Here is a 13,785-nt window from a genome sequence, read left to right as displayed (position 1 = left end):
GACAGTTATGCTAATCGGAGCCAATGGGGAACAATACAAAAAAAAAAACAGGAAACACCGCAAATACATTGATATTTGCTGTGTTGGAGGAAATTATTATTTGGAGCAAACCGTGAAATGTGAAGTATATGAACCCACTTCTTATGTGGTTAGGAATCGTTGGCTTATCGTGGTTTATCGAGGACCAACTGAAATCCGATGCCAAATTTGAAGCAGCGCAATAACTACCACCAGGTCTGTCGCAATCACTTGCGTAAACTCCCGCCAAAAGTCACAACAAATCTCGTAAATTAATAAATATATGCAGGAATTTACTTATTTATACATCAGTCAAAACTCCCGCCAAATATAACGAACTCAATGAGATACCGTAATAAATCAGTCGAAACTCCCGCCCAAAGTCATAACAAAGTAGCCTACATGAAAAACATGGACAATTCGATGGATTCCCGACTTGGATATGGTGAGAATTCAGGTACTTGATGTAACGTACGTTATTGTTTCGAAAGATCTTTGTATGTACGAAAGGGCGCTCAAAAAGCTCACAGAACGAGATACTCACAAGTCACAATAGCCCAAGAAACGTCTCTTTACAATCATTCATTTATCCAGTATACGCATACTGCATATATCAACAGATTACTATACTCCACAAGAGTTGTGATGGATGGTTTGCCATTGCTTTCGCAGCAGTCAATCAAGGCCGTGATTTGTAATTTTGTCAGAGTGCCGGCGATAACTCACCAACTCAACGTATAATACTCCATAGGATCTTTAATGTCCACTAGCAACCAGGGTTAACAACTTTTAAATCCATCCAAGGGACAACACACACACACACACACACACACACACACACACACACACACACACACACACACACACACACACACACACACACACGTCAAGCAATATGCCTCCGCCCACATTATTACATCACTATACATACTTGTACCAAGTTTGATTTAAATCCCTTCAACTGTTCTCAAGCATCACATTTTTACCTGGCATGACCTCTGACCTTTGATGCTGAAATCTAAGCAGTTCATCTTTGCATCGTAATATATACTTATACCAAGTTTGGTCAAAATCCCAAAATCTGGCTAGCGCAGTAACATTTTTTTACTGAACGGGACCTCTGACCTTTGACCTCTTGACCGCACAATCCAATTCATTTATCTTCACATCATTATACATGCTTGTACCATGTTTGACTTAGCTCTCTTCAGCCGTTCTTAAATTATTGCGGTAACGAAAACCTATTACAGACTTTGACCTTTGACCTCTTGATGTCAAATCTGAACAGTTCATCTTCGCATCATAATATATACTTATGCAAAGTTTGGTTAAAATCCCATCACTGGTTCACAAGTTAGCTCGGTAACACAATTTTTACCTAATGGGACGTTTCACCTTTGTCCTTGTCACCCCAAAATGGATCAGGCCATCTTTACAGCATTAGACATACAGTTGAGGCCAAAAATATTGACACCTTTGCACTTTTTTCAAATAATGCACCATTTCTTCCAGAAAATTGTTGAAATTAAAAGATATTTTGGTATCCACATTTGTATTTCTTTAGTTTGCAGTGGAACAAAACAAAAAAGCTGAAAAAATTACTAAATCTTAGCTTATTCCACTCAGAAATCCTAAAATGGCCCAGATAATATTATTGGAACCTTTTAGAAGTTGTTAGAAATAATTAGATTTCAAGCAGGTGATTCTTCTTTACTTTGGAATTGAACTCACCCGTGGTGAGTTGCAGGTACCTGCAATATAAAAATCACTCATTCCACCAGTTTGAATTGAGAAAAGGAGTCAATCTGCTGTTTTGTATCACTGTGTGTTCCGCAATCAGCATGGAGAAAAGAAAGAAAACCAGAGAATTGTCTGAGGAGGTCAGACACAAGATTGTAGCCAAGCATGGACAATCTCAAGGCTGCAAGTCCATCTCCATAGACCTTGATATTCCTGTGTCCACCATACGCAATGTTATCAGGAGGTTTAAGGCCCATGGCACTCTAGCCAACTTCACTGGACGTGGCTGCAAGAGAAAACCTGATCGAAGATTGCAGCGTAGGATTGTTTGAATGGTGGAGAAAGCACCTCGATCAACTGCCAAACAGATTAAAGCAGACCTTCAGACACAAGATACGACAGTTTCAACTCGCACCATCCGTCACCAACTCAATGAAAGGGGGTTCTATGGTAGGAGACACAGGAGGACCCCACTGCTGAGAGGGAGACATAATAAAGCCTGACTGGAGTTTGCCAAAACACACCTGAACAAGCCGAAATCCTTCTGGTAGAATGTCCTGTGGACAGATGAGACCAAATTGGAGCTTTTTGGTAAAGCACATCATCTCTATGTTTACAGAAAACAAAATGAAGCCTTCAAGGAAAAGAACACCTTCCCTACAGTCAAACATGGAGGAGGGTCAGTGACATTTTGGGGTTGCTGTGCTGCCCTGAATGTGTGCATGGCATCATGAAAACAGGAGATTACCAAAGCATTTTGGAGCGCAATGTTCAACCCCAGTGTCAGAAAGCTGGGCCTCCGTCGAGTCATGGGTCTTCCAGCAGGACAGTGACCCCAAACACACTTCAAAAAGCACCCAGGAATGGTGTCAAAACAAAACTCTGGACTGTTCTGAAGTGGCCAGCAATGAGTCCAGATCTAAATCCCATTGAACACCTGTGGGGAGATCTGAAAACAGCATTTGGGAGAAGGCACCCTTCAAATGTGGGAGAACTGGAGCAGTCTGCACAAGAAGAGTGGGCCAAACTGCCCATAAAGAGGTGTAGGAAGCTCAATCATGGTTGTGCTTGACTGCAGTTATTTTGTCCAAACTCTGTGCTACCAAATATTAAATCTAGGTTGTCAATAATTTTGTAAATGCCATTTCTTTTTATTTTCTGATGTAAAAGGATATATTAAGTTCTGAATCGAAAACAAAGGTTCTGTAATATTAACAGTGAAACAAAGAATTGTGGAGACCAAATAATTTTTATCAATTTCAACTTATTTTTTCGAGAAAATTGTGAGTTCTTTGAAGAAAAAGCAAGGGTGCAAATATTTTTGGCCACGACTGTATCTTTACCAACTTTGACTTATTTTGACTCCTGGGTGGGGTTCTGTGCTCTGGCTGTCCTGCCCACGGGAGCAGTGCCTATCAAAACAATTGAAGGATGGTACTTCTGTCTCCACAGCAAATTACACCACTATGGCTGACATACAATGACCAGGCAGTTGTCTCTGTCGCTGTCTGTCTCTGTCTCTCTGTCTGTCTCTCTCTCTGTCTCTCTCTCTGTCTCTCTCTCTGTCTCTCTCTCTCTCTCTGTCTCTCTCTCTGTCTCTCTCTCTGTCTCTCTCTCTCTCTGTCTCTCTCTCTCTGTCTGTCTCTGTCTCTCTCATATGAGAGGTTCTCACCTACTAGATCCCCCCCCCCCCCCCACTACCATATGGTGTTCATGCCCACAAATTAAGGTCTAATTTGTCTATAAATTACATACACTGCCTCCTCAGCATCACATGGAACAAACGACTTAACCTGACAGATCCCTGGTGCATTGCAACTGGCAACCTAACCACTACTTGACACACATGGACCATACTACACTTACCACAGTCTGGCTCTGGATCCCCCACACCCTCCTTTAACGCAACAATCTATATATTATAGATATATACATATATATGAAATGTGAATAATGTCTCAAAATGTATACAGAACTTATATGTTGAAAATGATACTACACTTGATCCTCGGTTAATGGTCGTGGTTACATTTTTGAAAACACAACGTTAAGTGAAACGACATTAAATGGATCAATTTATCTCATAAGAATTAATGTATTGGGGGATGGAGGGAGTTAGGGTTCCTTCGCCCACATTGAATGCATCACATTTAAGTAAATTCACACAATTTTTTCATTGTTTATATAGTCTCTATTGTACATAGTAATACAATACTGTAAATGCATGTAAAAAACTACAAAAATATATTATTGGATATTTTGGTGCAGAGTGGGAAGGTGGCGAGTCATTAAGATCTGGAGGGTTCTCCACCTTGCTGTGACGTGAAGGCTTCTACTGGCTGTTGAGATGACCGTTTTCTTCACTCCTGAAAAATAAATCACAACGGTTCACTATTTGCTTCTCTGCCTCTTCTTTTCTTTATAAATTTCAAAGTAGCACCGAAGACTTTCCATGACATTTCTATTACCGATGACATACTAGCGAGTTATAGGTAAATAATCACGACGTTCTGTGTAGCCTTGGTATCTAATTACGTAGTATAGACGTTAAAGCGAAACGTTAACCAGGACGACGTTAAGCGGGGACACCCTGTATCGTGTTATTCGGCATTTCCTTATGACAGATGACTGATGACGTGCAATCATTCCATCACATACTAACGCCATTGGTTAGGTATTCGTAACACTAGCCCCTCTCTCCCATATCTTCATATAATGTGTATACTGTATATGGCTATATTTTACATCACAAAAACATTACAGTATGGTCCAGCAAGGCCAAATATGGTTCCAGTACTGTACAATCCCAATTTTTACGGCACAGCCCATCGGGCAAAGCCGTCTAGAGCAGTGTTTGTCCGTCTGTATGTATGTATGTATGTATATATGTATGTATGTATGTATGTATGTATGTATGTATATATGTATGTATGTATATATGTATGTATGTATGTATGTATGTATATATGTATGTATGTATGTATGTATGTATGTATGTATGTATGTATGTATGTATGTATGTATGTATATATGTATGTTACGTGCCCTCAAACGTATACCAATCAGAGCTGAGAATCTGGTCACATGACAGGGTGATGTAATTACGTCTGATGTCATTACGGCGATAAGGCTCTCCACACACCGCCATTTTGATTAATATGCCGTTCATGCCGAATATGTCGTCGACCCTGTCATATATCACAATCGCCATGCTCTACCTTTACGTTTTTCATTCAGTGTGAAACACAAATAAACAGATTGTTAAAATGACCATCAAATATCAAAAGCATTGGCGTCTCTTCCAACAAAACGGTACGTACTCAACCCTTGTGGGGTATAACCTAGATTACAGTAGATCTTCCCTCAGTTCTGTCAGTAAAATTACCTCACGGATGTCTGGATTCCTCCAAATTTCTTTGTTTAATGTTATAAGCAGCATTAGCGACTGTTTAAAAAGCTAATAATGTGTGTTTGTGGTTTATAACATTTTACAAACCCGGCTACACCGCTGTTTGACTTCCGGTCTTGTTTCAGGTGTACAGTGTGTTCCAGGGGAAAGTTTCGCTTTGTGGAAATATCACCGTTTTTAATTGCCCACCAAAGGTGGGCCGAGGTGGGCACTGAGGGTGAGAGTGCCGATGCCAGTTTAATTAATTTTTCTGAGATATTAAAATCTGTATATTGTATATTGAGACACCCTGTATATACATGTACATTGCAAAACAAAAAGAAAGCTGGCTTTTCTTGGACTATTGCGGTTATCTCGTCAGCGATTACGTTCGAGTTTTGAAAACTGAAAGGTCAGTAAATTGTTTCTTGAACACGGATACAAATATCCGAGTGTCGGGGACATTCCCTTGTCCAAGTCGACTCGCGTTCGTGTAAACTTTTCCAAGCCCACGTGACCATCACCTACACCGGCCCGCGTGGAGCTCTCCGTGACCCGGGCAGCTACAGCAGAGGTCACGCAGGCACAGAGATGATCGGGAACACACAGGAGCAGAACAAAAGGAGAATGGGGAGGGGTCCGGCTTGAGGCTACGGAGAGACGGACGGCCGCCGGGGCGGAATGGCTGCTCTGTGATTTTGGCTCGGATTTCGGTTGAGATAAGGCGATAGCTAGGGGTCATTGGAGCCTGTCAGGCAATCGGGGCATGTGGGGGTTAAGAGGGAGAAGGGACAGAGGGGAGGGAGAGGAACACTCAGAACTTTTGATCTCAATCAGGGTGTAGTCGAACAATCTTGAAAAATGTGACAACACACGGCATATCAAAACAAAACGACGACAACACCAATGAAAACAATCAAAATGGATCTTTGTCCTGCTCGAATGAGCCTTGCGCATCACTTATTCGTCATAGATCGAATTCCCAATCGCATTCGGATAGTAATTGAAGACCAAATTGCAGTCGTGCTCGGTATTTACCATCAGGTCATTTTAAGCCAAACTTTTTAAAGGACGTGGTTGTTGGAGAATGCGACAGACACTAAAAAAATCTTTGGTGGGAATTTTTTTTTTTTTAAATCAAACCCATAAAGTGGCCTGACGTTCCCATCCGAGCACACTTTAGCTCAAGGTGCTGGGATACGAGGTTCAAATCCTGCATATTCTGTGATGCTATGTATTCAATTTACAAATGTCCTTGTAACTCATGTACACTGATGTAGTCTCGTAACGTCCTACTAAAGTGATATATGTACAAGATTCATCCATGACCATGTAATAATTAATAAATAAACAAATATATATATTTTCATAAATAAGCAAATTAATAAATCAACTAGAACGCCACTCAGTAGAGCGCATACTCCCGCCGTGGGTTTAGTTGGAATAATACGTTTTGTTTAACATCCCCTCTCCCCAAAACAATAAATGAAAAAGAAAGTAAGCCCTAACTGTCAGATAATATATTTTGATATATCTCGGAATTAGAGGAGAAAAACATCATTTAAGAATAAGAATAAAAGCTTTAATGCAGTAAAACAGAAAAAATCTTTCCCAAAAAAATTTCCCAAAAAAATTTCTGGATCCGGAATAATATCCTGAGCTTCACCAAAAACTAATCAATTCTTCCTTATCCCAAGGGAAATCATCCCACCAACTTTCATCCAAATCCGTTCAGAACTTTTCCAGATATCTTGTTCACGAACACACGAACACACACATGGACGGACACGATCGAATGTGTTACTCCCTAGCGGGAGTAATAAACCTGAAAATCGCAGAGCGAGAACCAGAATTATTTATTTGGTCTGGGAAGCCCATGCGAGGTTTCTTCTTCTTCAGCCTCTCACAACCCTGGGTGAATATGCGATCTTTTAAAAAAAAGTTGGAATTTTGCCAAATCTGTTTTATTCGTTTGTTAATATACCTCAACCATTGACAAATCTGGAACTAAGTCTTTATAAGTTCATCAAATACTGACACCGCGAATGACATTCGCTGAGCTAAATGTTGATATCTCTTCTGAGGTAAAAAAAAAACAAAAAAAAAAACAGTTTTAAAGCATGAAAAAAAATGAACATTGAAGACGACGCTGCTAAAACAAAATACACCGCTCTAACGCATAACCACGAGTTTAAACTACATTTACAACAAATATGAAAACTATTTTCATATCACAATGTTAAATATAAAATATATAAAAGATAATGTTAAAAAAAAATGAGCCCCATCTTCCAATGGTAAAAAAAATCCTTCAAAAAATTCCTGGATCCGGAATAATATCCTGAGCTTCACCAAAAACTAATCAATTCTTCCTTATCCCAAGGGCAATCATCCCACCAACTTTCATCCAAATCCGTTCAGAACTTTTCCAGATATCTTGTTCACGAACACACACACACACACACACACACACACACACACACACACACACACACACACACACACACACACACACACACACACACACACACACACACACACACACACACACACGTGAATGCATTACTCCCGAATGAAAATGCCAGCAGGGAGTGATCCATTCTGGAGAATAATGATGTTTCCTAAAGTCCTTATCATGTCATATGTCTACAGGGCTAGTCCATGACCTTGTAAAATAGATTAACAAATAGACAATTTAGTGAATCAATCAGTAAATAAGTGTCATCATGGGGTGCTGCATTATGGAGCATACCAGTGTTTCTAACTGCCCTTTTGTAATACATGTAAAGGTCCCCGTGAGCTTGTAAAATAAATAATCAAAAAATAAGCAAACAATTTAATAAACGAGTTGGTATTCATAGAATACTTAACCCACGCAGTCAACTTGATGTGAGCCAACTCCTCTTTTTGAAGGGTATTTTTTCTTTGATCTAGACCACGTGAGCGATGACATCATAAATTTATATTCTCTAATATAATTGCTGCGTAGATCACACTCAAGAAATTTCAAACTGATCAGACTAAGCGTTGTCCCTGTCGAATTATGACGTCATAGTTAAGGCACCAACAACGTCATCGTTAACAACACTTATCCCCCATGCAAAGTTCTTTACAATGAGCTACGTTTCTATTTTTTCCATGGAGTGGTTTCGGAGATATAGAGGTGCACCTTTTTCACTTTTTCCAAGATGGCGCCTGTACCACGTGACATATGACGCGATAATTATCATTTAAAAAATCTACAGGAGGAGGCACTTTTGTGGTGAAAATTTAGTGTCCATCGGACCAACAGTTGCAGAGAATTTTTTTTCCATACTGATGGGATGAAGCGTTATACATTTCCAATGATGACGTCACAACGAAGGCACCGATGATGTTATCATTAACATATATTTCCCATGGGGAGTACTTGACAATGAGACATGTATCAATTTTAGCCATTGGGCGGTCGGAGATATAGAGGTGTAACCTTTTTTCCAAGGTGGCTCCCGTACCACGGGACCTATGACGTCATAATTATGAATATAAAAATTGTACAGGCGGAGGCGCTCATATGGTAAAATTTCGTGTCGATTAGACCAACAATTGCTGAGAAAATGAATTTTTAAAATGCAGACACGCACGTACGTACACGTACGCAGCCGATCGCTAAACCCTGATTTTAAGCTTTGCAAGCGCAGGGTAATAAAACAATTCCTGAATAAGTCAGCAGGGAGTGAGCGCTCCATCATGGAGCAAACTGGGACAATTTGCTCTTCACAAGTTCGTAGACGTGCAAGTATGTGTTGCATGTACGATTAGCAATGATCCCACCTGAGCACTTCAGCTCAGATTCAGCACAGTGGTGAGAGCTGCAATCATAGAGAAAGTACATTGTCTTACACACACATAGACACATTAGGAGAAAATGGACAAGCACTTTGTCCATTGTCTTTCAACACAGCCCTCATAGTATGGAAGATAGGTGCAGGAATTGTGCCTTTGATGATACAAGCATGGCATTTGGCACAAAGTCAGAGTATGTCCTAAGAAGGATATCTGGCTATAGGGCCATCGCAAATTTGTCCTTTTTTGAAAAATGGCCGCCATTGTTGTCACAGGACAAATCTGCGATGGCCCTATAGCCAAATATCTTCCTTAGGGCATACTCTAACTGTGTGCCAACTCTCGTACTCATCAAAGTCACAATTCTCCCAAATATTTCACCTATCTGCCGTACTATCACCTGTTTTGAATGTTTACATCACTCCTGCTTTCAACCTGCCGGCCTAACTATATCATGAGGAAGTGGTTTCAGATGAGAACACTAACAGGCCAAATAAACATTTCTATCAATAGGCCAATGCTGATGACATCACAATAATTTGGTGACAACATAATCAATTTATGATACTGGCAGTGAGGATGAAAAACAAAGTGTCCTTGTTGGTAGATTCCATGAATTAGAGGTGCAGAAGAGAACACCAGAAGATACCTCCACCTGGTTACAAAACTTACAATGGTATTGTACACCGCTCCTTTCCTATGCCATCTCCAGGCACTGCATGACGTCATTGCCGGGCACCGAAGGGGGCAAAAAAAAATGGACAAGCCTTCCTGTAGTCGCCTACAGGCCATCTCCAGGCACTGCATGACGTCATTGCCAGGCACCGAAGGGGGCCCGGTGATGACGGGCGTTGAAAGGGAGAACTCAGTTTTCACTCTGGTTGTTTGTTTGTTTTATTTCTTGTTTGCTCGAAGATTTTTCAAGTATATGGGTTGGTCTTGTGTATTATTCTGTCTTTGTTTGTTACTTGGTTTTTTTTTTGTTTGTTTTTTTTTTTACAAGTATGTTGATCACTCGGGTTTGTGTGTTTGTGTTTGTGTGTTTACTTGCAAAATCGAAGATTTTTCAAGTATATTGGTTGGTCTTGTGCGTTATTCTGTCTGTCTGTCTGTATGTATGTCAGTCGCCTACAGGTCTCAATTTTCAACCAATCTTCACGAAACTTCACCAAGTTGTACAGGTCGTCACATTTGAGAAGCTTATTGATTTTGAGGTCAAAGGCAAAATGAAAAAAATCGCCATTTTAAATCCGATTGGACTTGAAAATTGAATAGCATTTGTATAGAGTCATTCAATTGAAAAACCAACTATTTTTGAGGTCAAAAGGTCAAAGATCAACTCAAGGTCAAAGTTCTAAAATCACAAATTTTCATCTAAAAATCATCACTTTTCATCTTATTGACCATTTGACCTATTCGATATAAAAAAAGATATTAAAAATCTTGAGCTTTGATCAAGATCGTCAATTTTGATCTTGATGAAATGGACAATTTGCTGGATCAATTGCAACCTTTTTTTTCGGGGTGGGGGAGGGGGTGGAGGGGGAGGGCTGGATTTTACAAGTAACGTGGTCTGCATGACGTCTTCTTTCCTTTTCTTGTTTGTCCGGGTGATATCTCAGCCAATCTTTGAGCTAGGAAGCTGAATTTTTGGCACAATAGTGAGCATATGCTTTGGCAAAAAGTGTATTTTTTGGTTTTTGGATTAATCAATTAATTTACTGATTACTTAATTGTTATTTATTAATTAAGTACTTATTTGTTTCCTTTCTTATCTGGGCAATATCTCCGGCACCTTTTGAGTTAGGAAGCTGATATTTGGACACGACAATGATCAAGTGATTTGGCTGTAACGGGTATTTTGGATTTACTGATTAATCGATTAATAATTATTTATTGATTAATTATTTATTTAGTTAATTTTTCGATTGATTAATTACTTAATTCTTTTTTTTTTTTAAGTTGTAGCTTCGGAAGAAACACTGGTGGTGTAGGTATGCTATTAACCAATTGATTCACCTAGTGTTGGCCTAATGGTTAGGGCAGTGGTGCTTGGGATCCTTAGGTCCTGAGTATTAACCAATTGATTCACCTAGTGTTGGCCTAATGGTTAGGGCAGTGGTGCTTGGGATCCTTAGGTCCTGAGTTCAAATCCTGTTGTAATTAACAGCAGGTGGGGTTGACTCAGCCTGTCCATCCCTCTGAGGTCAGCAAAATGAGTACCAGATAACTGGTTACAGAGAGACATTGTATCAGTGGCAGAGGTGCCCACAGAAAAATGATGCAACCAGCAGCCGGGTGGCTGTACACAAACCCCCCACACAGCCAATTGATTAAGAAATTATTTTACGATTACTATTTATTTATTTTAATGACACAATTAAACAATCATTTATTGTATGTACACCTTGCCCTCCCAATACCGTCTCTATGTGCTGCAAAGGTGCCCCGGCATCACCGCTCGCTGGAGGATATGTTATTTATTTATTGGGCATAGGGCCCGTGTACTTCGAATGCATCTCTACTTGTAGGTTGTAGCACATTTTTTATTTTCCACCCACGTAGTTACAAAACCTACTTGAACACAGAAGAATTTTCTTGTTTTATATAACTTGCTGCAATAATTGGCATCAACATGAAGTTCAGGAGTGACGAAGCCTTGAAACAAAACATGTGAGCGCTGCGGAAGGAAATATCGAAACGTTAAGCACGCACGCACCTCGTTGAGTGTCTTATCCTGGTTCGTTAGTTCATTAACGATCTGCTTTGAAAAGCCCAGGTATTTTTGTGGTTTATCACTTCTTCTTCTTCTTCTTCATTATTAACGGCCACAATTATTCTCACGTCCTTTGTGGGTTTGGCCGAGGGAAACTTGACATAACCTTTCACGAACCGGCTGGCCAGGCCTGACGTTCAACGAAGCTTGTGGCAAGAATTTGGGAATTGTTCATGGTGCCGGCGATAGCTTGCCTACTCTCCAATCATTGACGTCCACCAATGAATGCCAGACGGGATGCCCCAGTGGTACATCGGTCCGATGGATTGTCGAATACCTGTGAAACACCAGAATGACGATTTGTACCTGGGGCAGGATTCGAACCCAGGCTTGACAGGTTAGAAATAGAATGCGCGTACCTATCTCGAGGCCATCTGGGAAACCCAATGTGGTTTACTACTTCGTAACTGAAGATTGGAATCTCCCGCGATGAAGCTATCTCTGAGGGCCTTTCACTCACTCACCGCAGGCAGGTAGGTGGTCTTTCTGTCTTCTACCGACTCCTCTCTGGCCTTGCTCCCCCAGCTCTCTCTGTGCTCTGTCTCCCAAATATTCCTACAGGTCGCACAAGATCTGCCAGCAAGCCTCTGATGGTTAAACTGCCGAAATCTCGGCTCTCTGCTCACCTTCACTCCTTCATTCCTCTTTTCTCCCGCCTCTGGAACAAACTCCCTCACTCCCTTCAATCCCAATCCTCCCTCCAGGTCTTTAAAACAGCTGTTCACCACCATCTCTTATCTTCCCCCATCCAAAACCTTGATCTTTTCTACCCCCACTAATTCACCCCAGATCCACCTTGTTTGTAATTCCAACTTCTTTCCTGGTAGTCCTGGCAGTGTCCATATGTTTTATACCTCTCCCACCCCCTTTCCCATGCCTCCCCCCCAAAGCCCTCTCCCTCCCACAGATCTCTCGATGTCTCCATGTCTCTCGGTTCCTGCTCTCAAATGTTGTGTTTGTGTCCTTCCCCCTCTCTCCCCATCTTGTCTACCGCTCCCGATGTTATTTGTTTTATGTGTCGGTTTGTCGGTTATGTGTCGGTTTGTCGGTTTGTCTTTCTGCGTGATAAATGTTCGCTCTTTCACGAGCCTCGATCTTGTATACAAAAAAAAAAAAAATTAAAAATTAAAAAAAAAGAAAAATCCAAACATTTCTCAACGATAAATCAGCCCATTTCATTTTCCTCAAGAAAAGTCACAACGTAATTACCGACACGATATAAACACCTTCGTTCCGGTATATTGTCCTGATGATGCAGGTCATGGAGGACAAGAAACGAGAAGGCATTTCAGATCAGGGAAGAGAATACCTGGGGGCTGGGACTCACCTGGGGGCTGGGACTCACCTGGGGGCTGGGACTCACCTGGGGGCTGGGACTCACCTGGGGGCACCTCCCAGCCCGTGTGCGCCACACAAACGCATGCACATACCTGTAACCTGTAACGGTTACGCCCTCCTGTCGCCTCATTGGCGCGCCTCCTGTCGCTTCGCTGATGCCTTTAATCAGAAGACAGACAGCATGTTCTACCTCACAAACATTGCACGTCTACCTGTGATTGTCAATGAGGATGTAAAATGAGGTAACACGCGCGAAAAAAGGATATTTTATAACACGGAATTGCTGTTGTTGTTGTTGTTTGTGTGTTCATTCCACGTACTTTTATATTACTTCGATAAGTATAACTATATTTCCCCCAACCGTGTTCTTGCTGAGGTAAAAAAATAAATAAGAAGATGTTACCGTTGGAATCGCTACATTAAAGCTGTAGCTCCCGCTTCTTCTTCCTCAATTCCGTTAACATGGCTTGATGGAACAGGCAAGTTTGTGATGGATGAAACGAACCAAGTAAATGGATTATGAGGTTTCCAATTATCGTACAACAGCAGAAAGTCTTTAGAATAAAGCGTTACACACGGAGAAACTGGGCTCCTTTTATATACCGGTAGCCTATAGGTAACACATCTACCTGGGAAGTCCCGACCAACAACACCCTCCCAAGCTTACCGCAAAAAACCCACGCATCAGTCAACTTGGCCA

General features: G+C 41.0%; 1 protein-coding gene across 5 annotated transcripts in view; it reads right to left on the bottom strand.

Annotated features, from left to right (window-relative positions):
- The window catches only part of CDPF1 (cysteine rich DPF motif domain containing 1), a 68,146-nt gene that overhangs the window by 19,740 nt on the left and 34,621 nt on the right, over positions 1–13,785 (bottom strand). For 3 of the 5 annotated variants that reach the window (XR_010984019.2, XR_010984020.2, XR_010984023.2), the window contains one exon: positions 4,070–4,124. The gene's annotated coding sequence lies outside the window, so the exon portion shown is untranslated. Of the gene's footprint in view, positions 1–3,913; positions 4,125–13,785 lie in introns of those variants that run through there. The other 2 variants (XR_010984018.2, XM_068112969.2) reach the window with 1 other exon arrangement.

This window comes from Myxine glutinosa, chromosome 4 (genome assembly GCF_964187855.1).
Source record: "Myxine glutinosa chromosome 4, kmMyxGlut1.1, whole genome shotgun sequence".
NCBI classification, from domain to species: Eukaryota; Metazoa; Chordata; class Myxini; order Myxiniformes; family Myxinidae; genus Myxine; species Myxine glutinosa.
This window is presented reverse-complemented; position numbering and strand designations above follow the sequence as displayed.